Genomic DNA, 26,271 nt, shown 5'->3' with positions numbered 1-26,271 from the left:
ATCTATGGAGTCTCAAATCTGTCAACCCCACAGCAGCTCACCCTTGTGCCACAATCCTCGTAATGAGATTCTTCCAAGGGTACTGGCTTATGTGAACCCTCAGTGGGTTACTGTGGCATTTGCTACACAGTTGGAATATTTTATTCTGAACACCCAGTTTGTAGAGTGATCTTTCAGTTCTCTTTCAAACTCACCTCCTCTGAAAAGTAGAAATTTGGCGTGACAATAAAATGATTGGTGACTTTAATTCTTCTTTGTGCACCCATGTTCTAGAGTTAGCTCCTTGGTGAAGAAATGTCAGCAGATGCCCAATCTTTGCCTCACTCTCCACTCTGTTATTTTGGCTGTTTGTTTGCTTCAGCTCCTGCTTTTCTTGAAATATGATTAAGAAAACTCCAAACCTAACTAGTTTAAAAATAAAATGCCTTCCGTGCTTTTACTTAACTTGATTTTTGTTTCTTACATGTGTTGTTAACAAAACCCTCTTTATATTTTAAAAAGACTGTATTAAAGTCAACCTATCAGAGATGCTCTGGCTTCTCTTCTTGAGTACGCTGTGGTTTAGTATTGTTGCACCATTTTGTGGTACTTGGCTTCCTTTGCACAGCATCCAAACCCATTAACACCCAGTATTTCTGAGCCATCCCTTTGCCCTTGTTTTCTAAATGCACTGAATAGATTGTATTGGAAGAAAGGAGCTCTATGTCCCCTTGGACAGATAGCTACATTCTTCCTATATGAGCTGTATGGATTGGCATCCATCCCGCCCCCCCCTGGAGGCAGCCTGTTCTGCATGTGCTCAAGGTTGCCTGAGAGCAGACTTGCTGGGTCAGCACTAGGAGCCCGGAGACTGATGATGGAGGGCCAGGCCACCCTGGAACAGCACCAAAACAGAAAACTATCCTGTCCATAGCAAAGCCCAGCTCTTGGTAGCCAGATGGGCACAGCTAATCTCCCTTGAAATCTCAATGGATGTTTTTTCTCTTTCTGATCCTGTTTCTCTCTTCATAAAGGGAAGACCAAAGCACTTCTTGTTCTTGCCCACAGAAGGAGCAGCCATTAGCTTGCGTATCATAAAAGCTCGTAAGTTACACTCTGGAAACTGCTGGGTGGACCGTGAGCCGCCTTTCCTGAGGGCCTGTTGTTTACGCTGACCAACTGCAGACCAGGTGCCACACATAGTAATCCATCACCTGTAAAATGAAAGAGCACTTCCGACCTCTGAGGAATTCAGTGGCGTGTTGATACTGAACTAATTCACTTTAAATGCTTCCTCCTGTGTTCTCATGCTACCCACTCTCCTGGGAGATCCAGTAGGATCCCCACACTTAAATTTAGCATCCTGAAACCGCACTGTTCCAAGATTTTGGTGTGTGACTGAGTCATCTGGAGGGCCTGTTAAAATACAGGTTGCTGGGTCCCACCCTGAGAATTTGTGATTCCCTGGGTCTGGGTGGAGCCAGAGAATGTGCTTCTCTGACAGGTTCCCAGGTGATAACTCACCCAGTGGCTCGGAGACTGCACTTAGAGAACCAGCGCTCTCCAGTGTTAGAACTAGCCAGGCACCTAGCTGTTATTTTATTGTTAGAGGTTCAGACCAGTGTTCTGAACTCATTAACAAGGTTTCCTATTGCAGGGATTGACAGCACTGGGCAAATGACCCTTGTCTTACTGTTACACTTAGATTATCGGTATCAAAAATAGCAATGAAAACACAGTACCTAGCATTGTCATAGAATTTTACAGTTTACAAAGCATTTTTACTGTCATTACCTCCTTCAAGCCTTCAGACCACCCCAGGACTACTTCTTCTTCTTCTTCTTCTTCTTCTTCTTATTATTATTACTACTACAGAATATTATTATGAGAGGGAAGTGAGGTTCAGAAACAGTAAGTACTTTGCTTAAGGTCAGTGAGGGCAGAATTAGGACTGTCGCCAGGCTAATGCCAGAGCCTTTTGTTCTCCAAACTCAGATATGCAAACTCATTGTCCAAGGAGGACATATGCAATGGCAGTTTTAAGAAAGCCCATTTTAAGAAGGTCCACTTCCACTCACAGTCTTTTCTTAAATTGGCCTGAGAACACACCCTTCTCCTACTCTGCAAGGGAAGTGTAGTGCTTATGAGGGTCCTCAGCTGGTGACCCCTAGATTCTGAATTCTAAGGGGCGATTCAAAATGTTAGTGTAGATGGGGAAAAAGTAAAAGACTCTGATGAGTGAGTAATAAATCCTTTTGCCTTCACTTGGTTTCTAATTATTTACTTTTAAGAAAATTGAAGAAGGATCTAATCAAGTAAGTTGATACATGATTACCAGTGTTTGATAAGTAACTAAGAGAACTTAGAGTTCACAGAATTGAATGATGGCGCTGTAAGTAAAACTCCCTCCATTCACATTTACTTATGTGAATAGGAATTAGTGATAAACTCTGTCTCACTTTAGCAATAAGTAATATTCACTCATGGATAAAAGAACCAATTGGGGAAAAAACACCCTCCATGTCATGTTATTAAAAAATATACGTCCGATGACATTTTATTTTTTAGTTTAAAAATTGTCACAAACTTACAAAGTATATAATACATTTTTATATTGATCAATTATGTAATAATTATAATAATAGCTTAATAAATATAATGTTTTTACCATTTAGGAAGCTTAAGGTCACAGGATATTGCTTTTCATTTTAAATTTAGAACATGTGTGTGTTACCGAGAAATATAACAGATTGATCAATAAAATCACAAACATATGATTTATGCATGAAAATATGCTTCCATTAGATTAGAATTATTTGGGGAGAGTGGAATGGAATTTCAATTTCAAGGGCAAAGGGGATCATGTAAATTTCCTTCAATCAAGTGGCTGACTCCTGTTCCCAGTTGCTGTGGTATTTACATCACCTTGGCTCCATTCTAAAGAGTGACATCATGGTTCTATTTAAGGTTGCCTTTATTTACAATACGCCAGATAATTTACCCTTAGCAATATAGATATCCAGCACTAAGATTAAAATGTCAGTGTTGACTTAGAAATCTGAGAGGGGAATGATTTCTCAGTGTTCTTTGGGATTAGACGAGCATGGAGTCAGATTCCACCCTCACCTCTGCGTGAGCCGCAGACATGCTCAGGCAGTGGGACCTCTCTGTTCTCTCCCTCCTCCCACCCCCCCCCAATCTTACCGTTTTTACTGTGATAATTTCATCTTTGGGAAATGAATGTTGCTTTGTTATTTATTATCAGGTGATATTGCAATTTATAATAAAATATAGATACCATTGAGTGAGCTTATCACTTAATAAAAACTAACATAAAAACAACATGCATTCATGCAGGAATGAAGTCTGAAGTCTTCTGAAAGTCTGTTTCCAAACCTCTATTTGGAAACAAGCTTCAAAGTATCCCAATTCATTAGTTCTAATAAACGTTGAGCACTTGCGACACAGGCACAGTGAGCAATTCATAGCCGGATCTCTCACCCAGGGCCCTGCTGAGAACCTGGGCTGGATCATCCTCTGGGGGAGGAGGAGCTGCCCTGCACATTGTAAGACGTTTAGCTGCACCCTGGGCTCTGACCACTAGTTGCCAGTGGTGACCCTCCTCCCCTGAGCTCATGACAATCAAACTGTCTCCAGACATTGCCAAATGTCTCCTGGGGTATGGGGACCAGATTTAGCAAATAAGAATACAGGGTGTCTAGTTAAATGTGAATTTCAGATAAACAACAAATAATGTTGTAGTATTCGAGGTCTGTCCAGAAGAAGTGCAGCCATTGTTAATATAATGAGAATAGTTTGCATGATGTAACCTTGCAGCCAAGGAGAGTGGACTGGAATGCACATGTGTGAACAATGATGACTTCACTGTACTAGTCAGTGGGGGTGGTAGATGCCATTGAGTGAGCATGTGTACTGTGTGGCCATCACATTCAGAATGACTGAGCAAGTAGAACAAAGAATCTGCATCAAATTTTGCGTGAAGCTTCAACATTCCTCCATGGAAACCATTCGGATGATTCAGAAGGCCACAGCTATGGGCAAGTGGTGACTGGCAGCTTCATCAGAACAGCACGCCTGCTCATGCATCATGTCTCGGGCAGAGATTTTGGTGAAATATCAAATCACCCAGGTGACTCAGTCCCCCTACAGCCCAGATTTGGTTCCCTGTGACTTCTGGCTTTTCCCCAAACTAAAATCACCTATGAAAGGGAAGACATTTCAGACCATCAATAAGATTCAGGAAAATATGACGAGGCAGCTGATGGGGACTGGGAGAACTGTGTGAGCTCCCAAGGTGCCTACATTGAAGGGGTCTGAGGCGTCATTGCCCTGTGTACAATGTTTCTTGTGTCTTGTATCTTCAAGGAATGTCCTATTTTCATATTATATGGCTGCATATCTTCTGGACAGACCTTGTATATATTTTGTCTTCAGTCTCATTCCTGACAGGGTTCCTCCAACCCTTGCAGTTTCCTAAGTGATGCATGACAAAAGTGTCTTTATTATATTAATGAAATGAATTGGAAAGCCCCTAAGGATGGGGGCTGGTCACTGGTGGAGCCAGCCTTGTGACTGGAACTTTCAGTCCCACTCCCCCAACCTCTGGGAAAGGGGTAAGGGGCTAGAAATTGAGTTTAATCACCAGCTGTAAGTTATTTAATCAATCATGGCTATGTAATGAAGCCTTTAGAAAAGCCCAAAGTTGGGGTTTGGAGAGCCCCGCGCTTTAGGTTGGCGAACACGGGGAGATTTGGGGAGAGGGGTGCTGTAGGAGAGAGTATGGAAGCTCCAAGCCTTTTCCCATACCTTGCCCTATGCATATCTGGCTGTTCCTGAGTTATATCCTTTACAATAAGTGGGTAATCTAATAAGGAGAATGTTTCTCCGACTTCTGGCAACCACTCTGGCAAATCATTCAAACCCAAGGTGGGAGTCGCTGGAGCCTCTGAAATGTGGCCGCTCTGTCAGAAGCATAGGTGACAACCTGGCTTGCCATTGGTGTCTGAAGTGTATGGTGGTGGTGGCAGGGGGTGCCTTGTGTGACTGAGCCCTTCACCTGTGGAATCTGACACTGTCTCTAGGTAGTTACTGTAGAATAGAGTTGAACTGTAGGACCCCCAGCTGGTGTCTAGAATGGCTTAGATGTTTGGAGGAACACCGCTCCCCGCATCATGATGGGTATCAGAATTCTTAATCACCAAGTTGGAATCTTTCAGCTTTACTTACAAGTATAGTTTAATTTAGAAACAAGTATTTTCATGTATTATACAAAGAAAAAAGAACGTTCTTCCTCTCTTAAGATGAAAAACTACTGCAGAATATTCTCACTGATTTTTTTAAAGATCTGAACTTCTTTCCTCATCAGATTTGGCAGGAGGTCAAAATCCATGGACAAGTGCAGCCAGCTGTGTGACAGAATAGCGGCAGTAGCATGTCACTCCCCGTAGTTTCACGCCCCGAGAGTGATGGTGGAAGCAGGTTCGAGAAGTCCAGCTTGGGCGAGACAGGACGCAAGCGTTCCTCCAGGCTGCGTGTTAGCTTCGTGAGGAGTCTCTCTTGATCTCACTCTCTCAGCCCCATGAACTGCCTGTGATCCACAGCAGTTCACGGACATTTCCAGGTGCACACGGGAATGTCTGATGCAGATATGCCCTGATATTCGATGTGAAATAAACACCGCCCCCCAAGTATTGTGACCCAACATTCACATAGTAAATATTAGTGAATGAAGCTCGTACTTCGCCCATGATATGCTCACTAAATTTTCCCATGGCGTAATTAAATACTAATAATTGTGCTAAATCGAGAATGTTAATTATGTGTCTCTCTGGGTGATAAAACTTGGGTGATTTGCTGCCTTTTAAATTATATGCTATGTTGATTGAATTTGCTACACAAGCACGTATTATTTTTATGACTGCAAACAACAACAAAACTGCTGTTTGAGGGTAGAGAAAAGTATCAAAAGAATCCTAGCCAGGCCCTGGCTGATGTGGCTCCGTGGACTGAGTGTCGGCCTATGAACCAAAAGGTTGCCGGTTCAATTCACAGACAGGGCGCACGCCTGAGCTGCAGGCCAGATGCCCAGTTGTGGGCCTGTGAGAGGCAACCAATAGATGTATCTCTCTTACATCAGTATTTCTCTCCCTCTCTTTCACCTTTCCCTTCTCTCTAAAAATAAATAAAATCTTTTAAAAAAGAAAAGAATCCTAGGCAGGTGTAGTGAATCAAGTTCACCTCCTCTCCAGGTGACGCCCTGTATTTATCCCCCCAGGTGGGTCCCTGGGCAGGTTGAATTGAAGAATGCAACAGCTGACTTAGAATGTGAGTGAATGGGAACGTTGGAGGGCAGGCACCCGGCTGAATTGCCCCAAACTTCCCCTCAGACTTGCAAATAGAAGTCACCGGGGAAGAGGCTTTTTAAAGTGCCTCGTCCTTGTGTGTCTTATGGACCTAGGGTGCCCCCCAGTGTTGGTGAGGGTTAATCACAGTTCCCCGTTTATCGGAACACTAAAATGAAGATGCAGTTTAGCTTTGTGATTCGTGTCAAATCTGATTTTCTGTCAGAAGCTTCCCCTGCTTTTGTCACCTCTGGAAGTTGAGTCTATGGGAGGGCTCACGAGGTATTTTTTAGAACTCACTTCGGTTTGCCTTTGTGCAAATTGGGTTCTGAAGGAGGGCGGTTTCCACGGAAATTCATTTCCTGGCCAGCCAGCATCCCGACCATTCCCTAATCTTTTTTAAGTCTACCTCCCCTTTAAAAGTCATTATACTTTTCTTTTCTTTTCTTTTTTTAGCAGCGTCAGTTTACTTTTATTTATTTATATTTATTTTTTTAGAGAGAGGGGAAGGGAGGGAGAGGAGATAGGAGAGAGAAACTGATTGGTTGCCTCTCGCACACCCCCAACTGGGGACCCTGCCGGCAACCCAGGCATGTGCCCTGACTGGGAACTGAACTGATGACCTTTCAGTTCACAGGCCACCACTCAGTCCACTGAGCCACACCAGCCAGGGCTATATTTATCTTTTCAAGATGGCCAGTTTATATCTTCACTTTGCTCTCAAAAGGCGCAGACACTTATAAAACAGACATGACCAAGGACTTCCCCCTGCCGTTGGCCTTGGAGGTCTCTAAAATTACACCTCAACTTCCACCTGCCTCCTGCCAAATGAGAGCGACTTCTAGACTTCTGAAAACCTTTCTTTTGTAATTTTCCTTAGTCTAGCTTGGTAGGGAAGCACCCTTCCTGGTGTTTATCCGGTTGTCAGCCTTCACAGCACAAGTGTTCTGCATGCGCCGCGCTTCCAGAGCCACTGGGTTAAAGCAATTTCTCATTTCCATTACTTAGTTGTCCATCTTAGTAATAAGCATGCGATGCTAGTTATTAATCTTGCTCTGGAGTTAAATATTCTCTATCGCCCACACGCGTGTGTGTGTGAGGAGCCTGGTTGTGAGGGATATGGTGGGAGGGAGAGCACGCTCTGAGATCGCAGAAGTCAGAACGACCTGATTTGTGGCTTGCACCCTTCACCAGTAGCTGCGACCGGCCAACCCTCTTGTGGGCTGTGCGGTGGGTTAAGCGGGATGTAGTTTGCGTTTGATCCATACAGACGACCATGGAAGAGCACTCTGGGCAGCATGGTCACGGTCAGAAAGAAGGTCAACGGCTTCCTTAGTTCCCTGGGGTTGGGAATTCCCTCTTCAGGAGTTACCTTAGTCCAGGAGAGCTTGGTCACGAGGGTGGAAGGAGCTTCGCAACCCGAGCCGGGCCTCTCATCTCTGCTGTGAAGAGCAGAAAGAATGTTGTCTGTTCAGATGCCATCAGTTGAAACAGTGTGAAACCCAAAGCAATACAATTTGAATACTTCCAAATCAAAGACTACCATACTTTGCTGTGTATGATGCGCTCCCATGTAAAATGTGCACCCACGTTTTTGGCCCAAACTTTCAGGAAAAAAATATTTTGTTTCAATTTTTAAATTCAATTATTTATTTATTTATATTTAGATACTTGTTTTTTTGTATTACAAAGGAATTTTAGTATTTATTTAACATATGGATGTCGTTATTGCTTTCTAGAGTTACACATTGAATGCATAAGCATAAATAAAAGAATTAAAAGCATTTATTTATATAGATATGAAATTAGTTCTACCCATTCATAATGTGCGTCCTTATTTGTCTATCAAAAATGGGAGCAAAAATGTGTGCCTCATACACGGCAAAATACAGTAGTTTGTAAAGTATCTTAATCCCATGCCTGGGGCTTTGGTCTCTTACTGGTAATGTAACCCTGCTGCTGCTGTCCTCATCTGACCACTCCTTTTAAAATCGCGATTATAATTTATGTAGAAAAAGATGCAAGAATCATAAACAGAGAGTTCAGTGGATTTTGACAATTGTGTACATGAATGTAACCACCACCCAAATGAGGATAATGGAACATTTCTTTCTCCCCAAAAAGGTTCTTTACACCCATTTTCAGTCTCTCTGAGCCCCACCCCAGAGGCAACCCCTGCCTTGATTTCCATCACCAAATATTAGTTCTGTCCATTCTTGAACTTCATAGAAAGTATGGGCCCTTCTGGCTTCTTTCAGTCAGCATAACATCTTACAAATCCATCCACGTTGTTGCATGGATGGGTCGTTCATTCCTTTTTATTGTAAAATGCCAGCCAGTTTATCGATGTACCATGATGTGTTCTTCCAGGTTCCTGTTGATGGATGTTTGGGCTGCTTCTGGGTGTTTTTTTTGGGGGGGGTGGAGGTTTGAGGGGTCAGAAGGATTCATTTTAGTTTTTTAAAGGCTGCTTTCTAATCAGCCTTAAGTCTTTTGAGCATCCTCATCTCTGCTTACGTTTTTATTTCTCTTGGATCAATACTGAGCAGTAGGATGTAGGACTTCTGGATCATAGGGCAGATGTATATTTAAGTCTATAAGAAACTGCCAGTTCTCTTAAGTTGTACCATTTTACACTCTCCCCAGTAATGCGTAAGAGTTCCAGTTGCTACCCCTCTCCCCTGCCATCCCTGCCAACACTGGGTGGGCATGGAAAAGCATCTTATTGTGGTTTTAATTTGCATTTCTTTGCAGACCACGATGTTGAACAATGGTGATTCGATATTAAGCCTGATTTTTAAAATCTCCACTATTTAAATCTACACAATGGCATTTAGCTGTGTCCCTGTGGAGTCGGAGCTGAGTGTATTATCTGAGAGTATCTGAAAAGCTGGTCAGTATGTGCCCATAAGGACTCTGACTGGCAGAGTGGAGGAGCCACCTGGGATAGGGGACAGAGGAGAAAAAGAGCCAGAGAGGCAAGCCTGGCCCAGGAGCCCTGTCAAAGAAGAGCGGGACCTTTGGAAAGAGTTCAGCTTCTGTTCCCTCAGGTCTAGCTTGTCCTTTCTCAGTATGAACGCAGTGAGAGGGAACCGCAAGTGAACCAGAAAAGGTGTCCTTGAAGGAATCTTTTGACCTTAATGGAGTTCAAGGTAGGAGAAGCAGAATCTTGACAGTAGTCAAAGGAGCCCTGGGGTCCAGGCCTGTCCGTGGTAGCACTGAGCACTGACCTGTGGGCGTCTGGCACTGCCCGGCACTGGTTACAATCCTGTCGGCATCATCCTTACAGCTGCCCCGTTGCACAGACAAGGAAACTGAGTCAAAATGGTCAAGTCCGTGTGGTGGCTCCTCCAGAAGTTAACAGTAGCCAAAAGGTGATCGTGGGCAGAGGAAAAGACAAACATGTTACGTAAACACAAGGGAGTAGTACTCAGCCTTAAGAAGGAATGAAACCCTGACGCAGTACAGCATCGGTGAACCTGGAAGACATTAAGCTGAGTGAAATAAGCCACATATAGAAGGACAAATGCTGTATGATTCCACTTACTGAGGTACAAGAGTGGTTAAAATGAGAAACAGAAAGCAGAACAGTGGTGACCAGGAGCAGGGCGTGGGGAGCGGAAATGGGGAGTAATCATTTAGTAGGGACAGAGTTTCAGTTTTGCAAGATGAAAAGAGTTCTGGGGTGAATGGTGGTGACGTTGCACAACAAGGAAAATGTAGTAGTGGCACTGAATTATACTTTAAAAATGGTTAAAATCATAGATTTTATGTTGTGCATAGTTTACCACAATGAAAACCCATTGAAAAGTAGCTTGCCCAGGGTCTCACAGCTAGTGACCAGCAGAACGAGGATTTAAATGAATTGGAGAATGAGAATGCAGAATGCAGAATGGAGTCTGAACTATCCACCCTTCCCACAGAGGCTTCAATGTCCGGAGGCGGTGCCAGTGAGCAGGGCATCTTAGGGCTTTGCTGAATATTGAAAGCCTCTGGGCCTGGCAGTAGACTCCAAAAAGACAGAAACAAAAGACCAGTCACCACAGGGTGATTGGAAAGGCAGCGTTCACGTGTGCATAGGAGATGTTTCCTGGGCATGCCCGGAAATAGCTCACAATAGCAGACGAGGATGAGTGATGTGGTCACTGTAACCCAGTTTTAAATAAATACCTGGTGCAGCCTGAGAAATAATAGATATGGAAGCAAAACTTCATAGATGGGTAATTTTATATATACGAAGTCCAAGTGCAATGTGACTATTTTTTTAAATTACTTGGTGGTCTGTGCTACACATACCTTTTTGGCTGTGGAGATTATACCAAAATTTAAAGTACCTTTTTATTTATTCCATTCTACTTAAGATTATTCAATGGACTAAATTTTCAGCCTCTGCAATTCAGCAGAGTACATATTATAAACAAATACGCAGAATGTGTGACAAATGCCAGAAGGGGCGGTGACGCGTGAATCACTGCAGGGATACCAAAGACAGAGCCGTTGATTCGGGGCTGGTCTTTCGCAGGCAGGGGAAGCTCTAGAGAAGTCACATTTGAAGCGTTGATAGGAATTTTCTAAGCAGAAAATAGGGGTAAAGGGAAAGGAGCCTGAGCTGAGGCACAGAAGGCTCTGCAAGCAAGAGGAGGTGATAGGGTGCAGCTGGCAGCTGTGTTTCTCATTGGAACACCTGCATGAGAACCACCTGGGTCTTGTTGGAGATGCAGATTCCCAGGCCCCGCCCCAGCCCTCCTTAATGGGACATTTCTAGTCACAGAGGCTGAGAATGTGCATTTTCAATACTGGCCCCTGTGATTGCATGGCACACAAAAAGTGCAGCAGAGCGCATGGCTGGAGATGAAGCAGAGAAGCAGGCTGGGGCCAAGTGACAAAGGCCTTGTGCTCCAGACAGCAGTGGTCAGCAGGTAGATGGATGGGGAATAACTAACGGGCAAATTCTGGGCAAAGCGGAAGGAGGGAGGATGCGGAGGCTGCCGTAAAACACCCAGGACACTGGATAATTGACTAGGGGCTCCGAGAAGTGGCCATGCGGGAAGGAAGCAGAGGAGAGTTGTGAATGGTGGGTAGGAGTGCTGAGAGAAGGCTATGAACTGAGATCATGGGGCACAATGACAGATGGGAACAGAGAGATGGCCTCCAGAAGGCAGGAGCTGAGGTGGCCCCGAAGGGAATACACACTTCCCAGAGTTCTGAATGCAGGTCTCATGGAACCCAGTGTGGGCTGGGCCCCTCCAGCTGACTGGCCACAGCTTTATTGGAGTGACCTTGTAAGGACATTGCTTGAAGCCAGGTACTTAATTCTAAGGATACTGATTCCCGTTCCTGAAGGTTAGCAGGGAATTTTAAGAGCAAACCTTCCCTACCCTTATAAAATAAGAATGCAAATGCTTTAGGAAATATGTGGTTATTACTTTTTTGTGGTAATAACCATTTATAAGCTGCGGGTGTTGTCAGAAAGCATTTGATGGAGAATGCTAATTCCATCAAAGCCCCAGGGGAAGAAACATTTCTTTGCTCTTCTTATGCTGTGCTATCTTTACATGTTTTTCAGGGTTCATTTAAAAATATATAATGATAAAAATGGCAACCTGAAAGATCAATTTTACAGCAAAAAAATCAAAAGACCTTATCAGTTAATAAAAACTAACATAAAAACAACATGCATTCAGGCAGGAATGAAATCTGAAGTCTTCTGAAAGTCTGTTTCCAAACCTCTATTTGGAAACAAGCTTCAAAGTATCCCAATTCATTAGTTCTATAAACATTGAGCACTTGCGACACAGGCACAGTGAGCAATTCATAGCCCAATCTCTCGCCCGGGGCCCTGCTGAGAACCTGGGCTGGATCATCCTCTGGGGGAGGAGGAGCTGCCCTGCACATTGTAAGACGTTTAGCTGCACCCTGGGCTCTGCCCACTAGTTGCCAGTGGTGACCCTCCTCCCCTGAGCTCATGACAATCAAACTGTCTCCAGACATTGCCAAATGTCTCCTGGGGTATGGGGACCAGATTTAGCAAATAAGAATACAGGGTGTCTAGTTAAATGTGGATTTCAGATAAACAACAAATAATGTTGTAGTATTCGAGGTCTGTCCAGAAGAAGTGCAGCCATTGTTAATATAATGAGAATAGTTTGCATGATGTAACCTTGCAGCCAAGGAGAGTGGACTGGAATGCACATGTGTGAACAATGATGACTTCACTGTACTAGTCAGTGAGGGTGGTAGATGCCATTGAGTGAGCACGTGTGCTGTGTGGCCATCACATTCGAAATGACTAAGCAAGTAGAGCAACGAATCTGTATCAAATTTTGTGTGAAACTCGAACATTCCTCTATGGAAACCATTCAAGTGATTCAGAAAGCCACAGCTATGGGCAAGTGGTGACTGGCAGCTTCACCACGACAACACACCCATTCGTGCATCGCGTTTTCTGCAGAGTTTTTTGGCAAAACATCAAATCACCCAGGTGACTCAGTCCCCCTACAGCCCAGATTTGGTTCCCTGTGACTTCTGGCTTTTCCCCAAACTAAAATCACCTTTGAAAGTGAAGAGATTTCAGCCCATTGATGAGATTCAGGGAAAATATGATGGAGCAGCTGATGGCGATTAGAACTATGTGAGGTCCCAAGGTGCCTACTTTGAAAGGGACTGAGGCATCACTGTCCTATGTACAACGTTTCTTGAATTTTGTCTCTTCTTCAATAATTGTCTCTATGTTTCATATTACATGGCTGGATACCTTCTAGATGGACTTCATGAGTATGTCTCATTATTGCATGAGGCATACTCATACTAATTTTTTAAAAATAAAGTGTCACTTGTGGCCTGTATTTTATCTGGCCACCCTGGGTAGGGGGATGGGTGCTGGGTAGGATTATCGATGTGCTAAACAAAGTACTGTGTGTGAGATGCCTGGCCCGTGACGGGTGTGCTGTACCTACTGTGGAAATCTGCTGCAGACCTCGAGTCTGCTCCATCTTCGTTCTCCCTGGAGGCTTCAGTTAGTACTCAGAGGTTCCTACCCTTTCCAAAACCATATTCAGAATTGGCACGCTGCCAGGAGGAAAAAGGGGGCCCACGTGCAAATCTGTAAGTGCTGGGAACTAGCATTCTGCTCAAAGCTGGCTTTGCAGCCGCCTCTGCTGGAGAGCAGCCTGCTGGTGTCCTAGTGCTTGGTCACTAGCCTCTCTGAGTTACTAGATCATTTCTCCCACGTAGCAGCTGGAGAAGGTGATGTGGAATGAAAAACTGCTGCATCCATCCCAGACTCGCTCACTCTGGGTTTGATTTTTCTGGCGCCGTCGCCCTGGAAAACCGTTCCCGGGATGCTCCAGGACCGGCTGTCTCCACAGTCGGTGGCAGGGAGGAACCTCTTTCTGGGCCAAGATTAATGAGCCACACAGCCAGCCTTTCCAGGGAGCAAAGGTGAAATTTAACTCTGGGTAGATGCCTGACATTTTGAAGCAAAGGGGGACGGAGGGGGTGAAGAGAAATAGCGTTTGTATGTCTCCCGCAGGGTCATAAATCAGGCGTGGGCAAAGTGAATAGGCTTTTGCCAACAATTGAACTGATCTGGGCTCTTATATTTTATCTTCAGACAATCTGAAGTGAAACATGATTTAAAGACGTTTAAAAAAAAAGTGCCCCTATGGGCTATATATGAGCTTACTAAATCTTGAGTTTTATTTTTCCAAAAGGAAGTCCAATGGGTGGAAGTCCTTTGTGTAGGTGAAGTATTAAGTTTGTCCATGAGAAAATCCACTCACTGCTCTCGGGGAAGCCGGCTTTCCTATCTGGCTGTCTGTGAGGTATGACATTAGGAGCTGGGGGAAGTGGGAAGATGTCGGTCAAAAAGTCCAAACTTTCCACTCTAAGTTCCAGGGATCTAATGCGACTGTAGTTCTCTATATGCGTCATGGTGACGATAGTTGATAATTCTGTATTGTACACTTGAAATTTGCTGAGAGAGTAGACCTTACGTGCTCCCTCCACACCACTAAAAAAGATGCGAAGGGCGTATCTGTGAATTGACTTGATCGTGGTAACCATTTCACGAGGTATACATGTATCAAATCATCACATTGCACACCGGAAATAAACACGATTTTTATTTGTCAATCATACATCAGTAAAAGCAGAGAAAACAAAAATGGGCCACACACTGTGCTGTAAAGCAAGTTCCAGTGTATTTAAAAAAACAGCCAAGCATGTGCTCTTTCCACAAGGATAAGTAAGTTAAAAATCAGTCACAGAAAAAAAAATCCATGTATTTAAAAATTAGGAAATATAATAGGTATGTTCCCCAAAATATAAAACTTTACAATGTGTTAGGCAAACTCTGATTTTAAAGGAATCCAGGAGTGGGTTATTACCGATTAATTAAATAAGCATCTGAGGAGTGACTACTCTTTACCACCGTCTTCTCCTAAAGGTGAACCAGACATGACCCCTGCCCTGAAGGAACAGACGTGCAGACGATTACTCTCTGATGTGGCTTTCTCTATGCCAGGCCCCGCGCTAAGGGCCATGGGAATCCACAGGATACGAGGACGTTACAGAGGATGTTCCTCTGTACCTGGTTGATAGAAGACTGAATTTGGGAGTTGACGAGGATGGGGCATGTTAAAAATGCAAAGCTGTTACACTCCAGGTAGCAAAGGGTACAAGGGAGGATTTGGGAGGAATGAGGCTGGAGAGAGAGGAAGGAGCCAGGTCTTGGAGAGCCTTGTGGCCACAGTACAAGAGTCTGGACTCTATCCTCAAGGGCCCACGGAGAACCACTGAAAGGTGTTAAGCTAGTGAGTGATGTGATGCGAGTTTTATCACAGAAAGACTCCTTGAAGGTACGTGGAACATAGATAGGCAGATTGCAACTGGGTGCTCAATTACAGAGAGGTGGTATTAAAATTATTTAGCAGTAGGGCACTGGCCAGTGAGAAGAGAGGAAAGCTAGTGCTGGGCCAGGTGCTACCCCTCTCGTTGCTGGATGGTGGAGAGATGCAAGGTTTGAGGGCTCCGGGCAGTAACCACGACGTGCACACTCAGTATCCCAGCAGTGGGCAGGCCACACAGACTTGTGCCAGCTGCAGATGCACCCTGTTCGGGCGACCCACGCGAAAGATGACAAGGGCCTAGACTAAAGCAGGGATGGAGAGATGGGAACAGGTTTGGGAGAAATACAAAAAATGCAGTTGCATTTCTCAGTGATCCACTGGCCATAAGGAAGGAGAGTAGAAGCTGACTCCCACGTTTCTCGTCTGGAAGGCTGTGAGGAAAGTTGGGGGTCTTTGGGGAGCCATCTGATGACAGTAAACCTCAGGAACTTGAGAGGATCTGAAGGCCCTTCTCTTGGTGGGTAAAATTGCATACAAGGGAGCAATATCTTGCTATGGGGCTAATATAGTGGACCTCTCCGGGGTGGTATTTCCACACACTGAGCTTGGAATGGGGCTGTGATGTCCCTTCCTTGGGGCACAAGGCCTGGAAATCAGAGCTCCCAAGACATTGTGGTTGCATGCATTTCCCAGCCCGTTAGAATGTCATTTCTTTGACATAAATGACAAAACTCTAAGGGTCATTTGGGGCCTGAGTAAGTGGTTGTTTTACTTGTCATGTGTTAAATGATTTGTTCTGGATCAGAGGCTACAAGGCAAAAAAAAAAAAAAAAAAAAGCTAGAAAAAAAGAAGCAGGTAGAGAGGTCAACATTTAGCAGAGACATATGAGCGTGACCTTTGGTGTCAGCAGCAAAGCCCTTGGGCTGACCTCCATTGTCATAACATTGGAGATATTACAGCCCCCTCACCCCAGGAAAAACTCTGTCACCTAAGAATGAATTCCATTGGCATTTTTGTATCGTAGCATTAAAAATCTTCTGGGAATGGACAGAGCTTTTGTGATCATGAACAAGGTGTCTCGGAGGCTGTGTGCAAAGAACGAAAGGAAGTCTTGATCTGGAATAGAAGAGGGCATGAAGTCGTATAGGGCACCGTTTAAGGGGGAAAAGCATTTATGGGACAGCTTCTTTGAAAGCAGATCGACTGAGTTGTTAATATAGAGAATAAGTATCGTTGGCTGCAAGTCCCCTACCAACCTTTATGTACTCGTGGCAGAACTAACTGCAGTCTACAAGCTTGTTTGTTAAATTTTGAAAGTGTTTCATTTCTTACCATGGTTCTGTAGTCAAGAGAGATTGTCTTGCGGCCTCATCTGCTCCAGGCACACGAACTTAGAATCAAGAGGACCTTAACCCTGGAGTGGGCTTTAGAGGTTGTTAGTCTAACTTTCTACCTAATGTAAGAAGTCTTAATATTTATGTTTGTTTGTTTTTCAGTTTCCTAAGACAATGCCTGTCACAAAATGAACTTAATTAACTTATTGTTTTCATCTGTGGACATCAACTTATATGAGTGTGAATATTAATACAAATCTACAAACATATATAGTTCATCTCAAATTATTTATGTTAGTAAAAGAGCAAAGAAAAGTTAATGCATGCCCCTATATGCTATAAGATAATAAATATGAATACACACAATGTACATTTATAGAGTAATGAACTGTCTTTATATTTATGAAATAAGCTTCATGTGTATATGGTCAAAATTTGACTAACCTATACGCTATTGTGGGATATATTTGTATAAAAATCTTTGATAAAATTTTGATTGACCTACATTATCATAATGTTAATACTATATTATGGCCTATCTACAAAGAAAATTCCGAAAGACCTTTGTTTAAAGCGCGCGCACACGCACACACACACACACACACATTTTATGCCATCAGCTTTTTCCAAACACTCAGACTCTTCATTTTTCTCACGGAATTTGGGAAGCGCCACACTTGAACGAGTTTTGCATGCTCGCACAAGGAATTCTTTCTGGAAAGGTTCTCTCATTCGCTCTTTCCATTTTTAGAGCACTCACAGACCATATTCCAGAAAAATATAACCCTGATAAAAGAAGCCTATGCATTTGTGAGTTTCAGGAACCACCAGGCAATTTGTTTCTTTGAAAGCATGGTGAAGGTCACAAGCCAAATTCAGGAACCAGACGTAAACCGTTACTTCCTTCTGCTGTTGACCGCTGTCTCTGCGCTTTCCAGATGGCAGGCCCTGGGCCTGGAAACAGAAATGGAGAAACTATGAGGAAAGATGAGCTCGTTGCTGGGGCTCGCTCTCAGAGGCGGGTGACTGCTGCAGTCGGTTGGAATTTAACCCTTGCACCTTCTCCCTGGGACGTATAATTCCAGCTGAATGGGCTCTCACTTATCAAAGGCCTGATTGCGTGGGGCAGGCAGGTCCCTGCCAATTTTTTTTTATTGTGATTGCTTTGTGTATCGGTGTTGGCAACAGTGCTTACACGATTTTGACTCAAGAGGCAACTGGCCTCTGCCCCAAGAATGCAGTTAGAATGTGACTGGAGTTACAGGTTTAAAAGTGAAAGGTCTGTGCGAGTCGTCTTTCCACCCAGAGAGACGCCAGGGTCGGCTCTGCCACTTTCTCGTCGCCATCCCTAAGTGTACCCTGTGGTAGCCATGGTTAGATTCGGCACAGGCAGAACTACCAACTTTAGTTTAGTTCCGAAAATTGTGTGGATGGGAAGTGTCACAGTTATTATTCCACATTCCTTATCCACTCCCTTTCCCATCAGACCTTGTATTTCAGAAAAATCAAAAACTTCAAAAAGTTTTTTCTCTTTTTTGAGTAAAAAGTAGTGCAAGGTATTACAAAACTCAAAAATTAAAGAAATACTGCCAGAAGTGAAAGCCCTGTTGGTTCCCACTCCCTACCCTGAGTAACCGTTTCAGATAGTGGGGCCTGTTTTCCTCCCACTTGTTTTCTAGGTATAATGATATGTTTAATGTGTATGTGAAATGCAATCACTACTATTTATGCTGTTTTGCAAGGAGCTTTTTTCACTGAGCACCATAACTTGGAGAGTTTCGTAGCAGTTCAGGAAGACCTACCTCCCTCACTGCCGGCAGCGTGTGGTGTTCTGTGGCGTGGCCGGACGGACCATAGTTTATGTGACTGCGGCGTTTCCCTCACCCACACTCTTTTCTGTTTTTTAAACAAATGAGAAGAGGGTAAGAATCCCTGCTGATATCAACCACGGGGACTGTGCGGCTGCATCTGGTTAAGTCTTAGCGAGGCAGAGATGATGCTAGCTGCATGACAACCTCAGTTTCCTGTCAAGGATTAATGGAAGTATTCCTATTTTAAATCAGTGACATGTTAAAGGGATAAAGTTTTACTTCTGCGAGAATAAAATCAGAAATTTATCTGATGATAGTTCCCTTCCTAAGCTTGTTGGCCACTTGGGAAAATGGATTTTGAGCTACTTTTCCAAACAGAATTTTAACTAGCCATATGACTTGTGAGTGAAGGCCACCAACAAATAAATAGGAAATTTACTTCTTAACTATTGAAAACTTATCTCACTTATATCTATTTTTATTAATCTTAACTAACATTATATTCATGTTTTAGAACATTGGATCTGTGTCTTGCACCTAAAGTCTGTCTTGTCAGAGACTCTCATTGATGATATCACGTAACTGGCAACCGAACACACACAGATGCATAAAGTGGGTGCGAATTCACCAGCGCATCAGGGACAGAGCCCCGAAAGCCAGCACTCTCCTCGTGCGTCGCATGCTTCTGCCCTGGCACCTTGAAAGAGTGCAGACGGGCAACGGGGAGGCATCTGGCTTCGTAGCCACAGCATGCGTCAGCTTGAGGTTGTAAATGGCCTTGATCATTATGCAAGACGCACAACACCCTTATTAGCACCACACTGATTAGCCTCTGCAGTAACTGCCTTCCAGAACACCCTAATTGAAGTCCTTCTTTGCATGGAGTTTACATTATGTTTAGATAAATCCCTTGTATGACATTTTAATGGGTATTTGTAAAAAAGTCCAAGGCCAATTAGAACCACCATCCACATAAGAATCATTTTTTTTAAGACAACAGGCATGGTGCTGACATAAGAGACTCATTTAAGAGAATCCGTGTTACTAAGTGCAGACGAGTGTCCTAAAGCCATGTCCCGCTCTCCCAGTCCCCAGGGGCTGGTTCACATCCCGGTTTTCACTCCATGTCTGTGGTGCAGGTTTCGTGTCACTCTCAAATCCAGATGGAAGCCACCTTGAAATGGAGCTGGGGAGGGGTCCCAAGAATTCACGGCCATAATAGTCAGTGTTTCACCCCTTCATTCTTTCATTCATTTTTAATTCAGATAATGGTATTTTCATTTTACAAAGCATATGCTAGGTTATTTCTCAAGACCCTCACTGTGTCTATCCTTCATTCAGGGCACAGGATATTGTCCATCAGTTTCTGACACACAGACACACACCCCAGGGTGTGTCCTAAATGTGGAGTGGGGTTGGACTCCCTCCGACCTCCCTGGAGCCCCCTTCCCACCCCCAAATCAACTGGTTATAAACAATCGGAAAGAGCTGGGGGTCTGGCATGGCACAGTCCCTGGCTGGTCTCATCTACTTCTTAACTGCTTATTTGAATTATATCTCTAACTTGGATGCTAGAAATTTACAAGGGATTAAGCAAAAACTAAAACAAAAAAAAACCCAAAAAGAAACAGCTCATAGATACATACAACAGTATGGTGATTACCAGGGGGAAGGGGGATGGGGGAGGGAGAAGGAGGTATGGGGGGGATAAATGATGACGGAAGGAGACTTGACTTTGGGTGGAGAACACACAATACAACATGCAGATGATGTATTTTAGAATTTTATACTTGAAACCTATATAATTTTATTAACTAATATCACCCCAATAAATTCAATAAAATTTTTTTAAAAAAGGAAATTTAGGAATTTCTCTCTTTATTCATGGACCCAAATCAGAAAAGAAATTTGGCGAGGGCTCTTGAGAGAGGTACCTCCACCGTGTCTGCACTCCCGGCACACTTTCTTCATAGCCTGTTCCAGCATGGCTAGTTCTATTTATTACGGCTTATTAACAAGTATGTCTCTTCCACTGGACTCTAACTCCGAAAGGGCAGAGGTAAGTCTTATTAGCCTCCACACGACAACATTATGATTGGCATACACAGGCACTCAATAAAAGTTTGAATAAACGAACAAAAAGTAAATCAGGATATCATGAGACATTAGGAAAGTGCAAATTAAAACTGTGATGTGATACCACTAAACACCTACTAGAATGGCCAAAATTTTTAAAAATAAAAATGACCAAAAAAGTGGTGGGAAGGAAGTGAAGCAGTCAGAACTCTCATACACTACTGGTGGGAGTGGTGTTTGGCAGTTTCCTATGAAGCCTAACATATACTCATCAAATGACTCAACCGACCCACTCCTAGGTATTTACCCAAGGGAACAGGAAAACTTTGGGAACCCACAAATACCTGTCTGAGATGTGTCTGACAGCTTTATTTATACTCACCTAGAACAGAAAACAACCCAAATGTCCTTCAGCTGGGGAGTGGGTAAGCAAAGTGTGGTGTATCCAGACAATGGAATACTACTCAGCAGTGAAAAGGAACAAGCTATTGATACGTGCCACAGTCTGCACGAGTGCATTATGCTAGTAAACCAGACAGTATAATTCCATTTATATGACATTCTGGAAAAGGCAAAGCTACAGGGACAGAGAACAGGGCGGTGGGTGCCAGGGCTTAGGAATGGAGGATGGGTTGACTCCAAAAGGGCAGCTGGAAGGATTGTTTTGTGGTGACAGAACCAGAATGTGCCCTGATTGTGACAGTGGTTACATAATCTGTGCATTTGTCAAACTCATAACGAACTCTATATAAACTTTACTGTGTATAAGTTACTAATGTAATGTGAAAGTAGGCCAAGGATATTTTCCTGTTTAGTGTGAATCCAGCTAAAAAAAGTCAAAAGGAAACTTGAGTCTACTCAAGTAGGTTCAAGGAAACCTACTGTCTTAGTAGTCTGCAGCAAGTTTGCACGTTCGTGTATACACACACACACACACACACACACACACACACACACACGGTGGGCATTCGTTGGTGAGCAACAAAGGCCAAGTTCCTCCTCTGAGGGTGGGGGGAGGGACAGATAGTAGACGTGTGAATAATTCAATGACTATGACACTTTCAGAGAGTGGTAAGTGCCTGGGGGACCATAAAGCAGGCCTTGGCGATAGAGTGTGGCACTGAGTGTTGGGGCCTCCCCGAGGAGATAAACTGAGATCCAGGAGGTGTGAAGAAGATATCCATGCATGCGAATATTCAGGCAGAGCGGTCCAGGCAGGGAAAATATCAAACACAGACACCCTGAGGGGCTGCATAGAGGAGATACGCTGAAAAACCCTCCCATTTCAAAAATCACAGAAAGGTGGGGTACAACGCAACAAACATTCTTTCAAATGCATGGATAGGCTTCCAAGGAACTATGGCAAAGCCCCTAAGCTGGACTTAAGCTTTGTATGTTCGAAAAGCTGACAGCAGGGTGATGGAACTGGCCCAAGCGAGGGACTGGGAGGAGGCGAGCCCAGATGCATAGATAGGGGTCAGCTTCTGTCAGCCCTCCAGGCCGCAGTAAGACACTTGGACTGAGTCCAAATCTATTAGGAGCTGTTGGAGGCTCTCAGACAGCAGAGTAAAGTGCTCTTGTTGACATTTTAAAAGGATTCGAGTCCGCTGCTGTCAGGAGAGTGGACTGCGGGGGACCGGGAGAGGCAGGGAAAGGAGCGTTAGGCTCCTGTGGAAGGTCAGAGAGAGAGAGCTGCCAGCCCAAAGCCCTGCTGTGCTGTGGGAACTGGGAGAAGTGTGATTGTAAGATATATCTCAGATATGGAATTTGCTGAGAGAGTGGATATTGAGGCCAGTGAGGGGGGGAAGAGAAATCAAGGATGAAGTCTTGCTTTGAGGCGTGAATGTCTGGGTGGCTGGCAGCACATCACTTGCTGAAATAAGGAACATTTAGAGAGAAACAAGAATTTTCTTTGGCAACAGGGCAGGAAATGAGAAGTTCCATTTTGGACCCAGTAACTGAGATGACCGTGAGGAACCTTTGTGAAGATATAAGTAGGGTGCTGGAGCTCTGGGAAGAAAACAGGCTGTATTTCAGAGACAGTGGCATGTAGATGCCACCTAAAGTCTTGGAAATACACAAATCCACCTAGAGAGAACCTACAGGTAGAGAAGAGGATTGATGACCAAGATTTTGGGTGTACCAACTTTTTGGGGCCAGGCAGAGGAAGAGCCAACAGGAAAACTGAAGAAAGCCAGTGAGCTGGGAAAGAAACTAGCACATGCAGTGATGAGATGTCAAGGGGGAAAGTTGTTCGAAGAGAAGGGGATGGTCAAACTCTATGGAATGATTTAGAGAGTTCAAGAAAGATGAGGAGACATAAATGACCATTAAATGTGGCCAGGTGGCCTTGATGAGCACAGTTCCTGTGGAATTATGGGGCAGAAGCCTGTCTGGGGTGAGAACTTTGGGTGAGAAAGTGGAGACAGTTGCTATAGACCATTCTCTTGAGAAGTTGTGCTGATGGAGTGACCAATCCTATAAGATGAGAGGCCGTGATGATGGGAGCTGGACAGGAGGGAAAATCACAGGACCTCTGTCTTTGGCTGGGCTCCAGAGGCCATGTGGACCGGTTGGCCTTAGATAGGAGCGTGGACAGTTCATCTGTTGTAACCAAAGGGAAGGCAGAGAGAGATGGACAGGTCCAGTTAGGTGGGGAGATTCAGGAGTGCGAAGCTGACATGTATGTAGTTCTCTCTATTTATTTCCCCAAAGGTACTGGTGAGGTCAAGTGCAAGGAGTGGAGTGGGCTACTAGAGATTCGAAGAGAGACTGAAAAAGGGTACAATAGTTTTGGAGACTTGGGGGAAAGCACATTGCAAATAAATGGAGAGGAAAGTGGGTGGATGACGTACCCTTGATACAGAGCGAGGCCACCACACTGTGTGTCTGTGTGCGCACATACTCACGCCCACTCACAGCCCCCAGCTGCAGACCAGAAGACAGACTTCACAGCTGGTGAAGTAGAGAAGGGCCTGGAGAGCAGAAAATGGGCTAAACTTCAGCTGGTGGACAGAAGACTCTCCACCTGTAGAATCTACATTCTAACCTGAGGAGAGCTGGACCCTGGACCAGCTTGTTCTCCTCTAAGTTTAGATTCTATTTGTAGTCAGTTTCCTCTGTAGACTGAAAACTTGTGTGATACTACCATCTGTCTCTCCACCCACGGATGTGATATTTGGAAGAAGTAAGAGCAAAGGCCAATATTTCTAAGACTGTCAACAAGGAGCCTAAAGTCCTTGGTGAGGCATCTGGAGAAATCAAACTAAAAGCAAAGGGCCTGAGGTTTTACAAAGAAAATAAAATTCTCCAACTTAATTTATTGGGTTGGCCAAAAAGTCCATTTAGGTTTTTTTTCTATAAAATAAAAGATACATTTTTTGTTTTCACCAATAACTTTATTGATTTGGATAGCTTGAGTATGTCAGCTATCTCCTGCATAGTATAACATTGATTGTTTTCAATTAATGTCTCATATTGATCGCTATCAATGTTAACTGGTCTATCCGATCTTGAAGCATCGTCCAGCAAGACATCTCCAGCACAGAACTTCTCAGACCACTTTTTGACACATTCAATCAGTCACGGCCCTTTCTCCATAAACTGCAGAAACATTTCTTTTTGCATTTCAGTTGCATTTGTACCTTCCTTGAAATAATAAAGCATAATATGCCAAGAATGTTGCATATTTTCTTCCATCTTCAATATTAAAATGGCCACACAAAAATTCACTAATTTTTGTTGTTTTTAAATGCATGCTGATATGACAGATGTCACAATACAATTTAACAAAATTGTCTCAAATAAAGTTAAAGACAACTAAGAGCTACTAGAGCCTTCTTACAGAAAAAACCAAATGATCTTTTTGGCCAACCCAATACATCAGTCAGGTTAGCAATAGATCTTTATCTACAAAGGGAAATGTGTTGCTTTCTTATTGCTGCTGTATCAAATCACTACAAACTGATTAGTGTTGAACAACACAATTTTATTACCTTACAGTTCTGGAGGTCAGAAGTCTAAATATGTTCACGGGGCTTCTGGAGACTTCAAGGGGAGACTGTGTGTCCCTGGCTTTTCTAGCTTCTACAAGGCACCTGCATTGCTCGGCTTTTGGCCCTTCCCCCATCTTCAAAGCCAGTGCCGTGGCATCCTCAAATTTCTCCCCAGTCTGCCTTGCCTTCCTTCCTGCTTTTCTCTTTCTCTCCTAAGGACCCTTGGACTTATGTGGGGCTCAGCCATAAAACATGGGACAATCACTTTCCCTCAAGATCCCAAAGTTAATCATACCTACTAAGTCCCTTTGCCATGTAAGGGAACGTAGTCACAGTCTAGAGCATCAGGTTGAGGACACCTTTGGCTGGGGAGGGAGCATTATTCTGTCTGCCACAAGGAGTCTCCTGCTCTGTCCACCAGTGGGACTTTCTCCTCAGTTAAGTAACTTCATTAAAAAAGCCAAACCCTCCTGTTTCTGTTTATAAAACTGCATCTTCAGAACCAATTAATTTTCACAGAGGCACCAGAGACCTTTCCCTCTCTTGTCTTTGCTCTTTCCCCATGGACTAGGCAGTAGCCTGAAATTAAAACCCTGCATTTGCCTAAATCAGCCATCTACAGCTTTTATTTTTCACCTAACATGTACAATAATAGGATCTAGAGCTTTTTGCAAAGAAATTCTTTATGCGAAGCTCTCAGATCAAATGTGAACAAGGTATGTTTTCTCTGTTTCATCATAGAATTTCTTCTGCATTTTAGATACTTGAGATTTGAACTTCTGCTGCCTAAAACATTGAGGGTAGACATCCCGTCCTAAAGTTCACAATGCAGGTCACTTAGCAATTCACATCATCCCCATGTAGTACTGCGTTCCCAGGAAATGTTGATTCATCCACGACTGACGTGGCATGTTTACATCACTTGTGGACAGATCCCGTGTTTACGAGTGAGTGTGCACAGCCGTGAGGCTGCATGTGCTGTAAGATTCTGCCTCAACTGCTGGGGGAGACTCTGGCATGTAACTTCAGTGTGTGGCCTTGCGGAAGTTATGTCACCTCCAGAATCTGACTTGGCTCCTGTGTAAACAGCGACGAATTATACTGGCTCCCTGTAGACTGGGTGCAGACCACCTGACTTTTCTTCACAAAAAGCCTTATAATAAGTACAAAGCAGTGCCCCAAATCAATATTTTGCCTCACACAATTCATCTATGTCTCCATAAATTTCCTCTCTTTTAATTAGATTTGATGTGCCTCATTATTTCTCATTTAGAATCAAGTTTGAATTTTGCTCCCAACCATTTTGTACTCATTTAAATATAAGACTGTTTTTCTTTTAGTCCATGAAAAGATTTCTGTTGTTACCTGTGCTTTTTCTTATTATAATAAAAAATACTATTTAGAAATTTAAAATTCTCTTGCTCTACTGGATGATGTGTGCATGTGGAGAGATACCACACTGCCAATTCTTTCTTACTAGTTGTACTGGCCAGGGTGCTGGCAGGCAAAGTGATGGTACTCTCCTAAGAGGCCATTAAAAAGATTACGTGGGAAGAAGGGTTGAGAGAAACCAAAAAAGGAATAATAAAGCACCTGAGAGCAGAAGGGCATCCTGTATCCACCTGCACCTTAAAGGGCAAGGGGAGGAAGGGGTTGCCAGAACCTAGCAGCAGGTGTGGCTATAGAAGATTCCAGTAGATGGGTGCACCCGGGGTCAAACCTCCACCCAGCCGGGGGGAAGAGAGAAGGAAAGCAAGAGAAATAAATATGTTGAACCCTGCTCCTACTCCCTGGTCCCCTGCCCGTGCTTCCTTTATTCAAACCCATGTGGAAGCCAGTGGGCACGGGAGCCAGTTGATGCGGT

General features: G+C 43.9%; 1 protein-coding gene across 1 annotated transcript in view; it reads left to right on the top strand.

The window, feature by feature from the left end:
* Positions 1-26,271, top strand: part of SV2C (synaptic vesicle glycoprotein 2C) — a 187,089-nt gene that overhangs the window by 134,005 nt on the left and 26,813 nt on the right. The gene's annotated exons all lie outside the window — the stretch shown is intronic.

This window comes from Desmodus rotundus, chromosome 1 (genome assembly GCF_022682495.2).
Source record: "Desmodus rotundus isolate HL8 chromosome 1, HLdesRot8A.1, whole genome shotgun sequence".
Lineage (NCBI taxonomy): Eukaryota > Metazoa > Chordata > Mammalia > Chiroptera > Phyllostomidae > Desmodus > Desmodus rotundus.
This window is presented reverse-complemented; position numbering and strand designations above follow the sequence as displayed.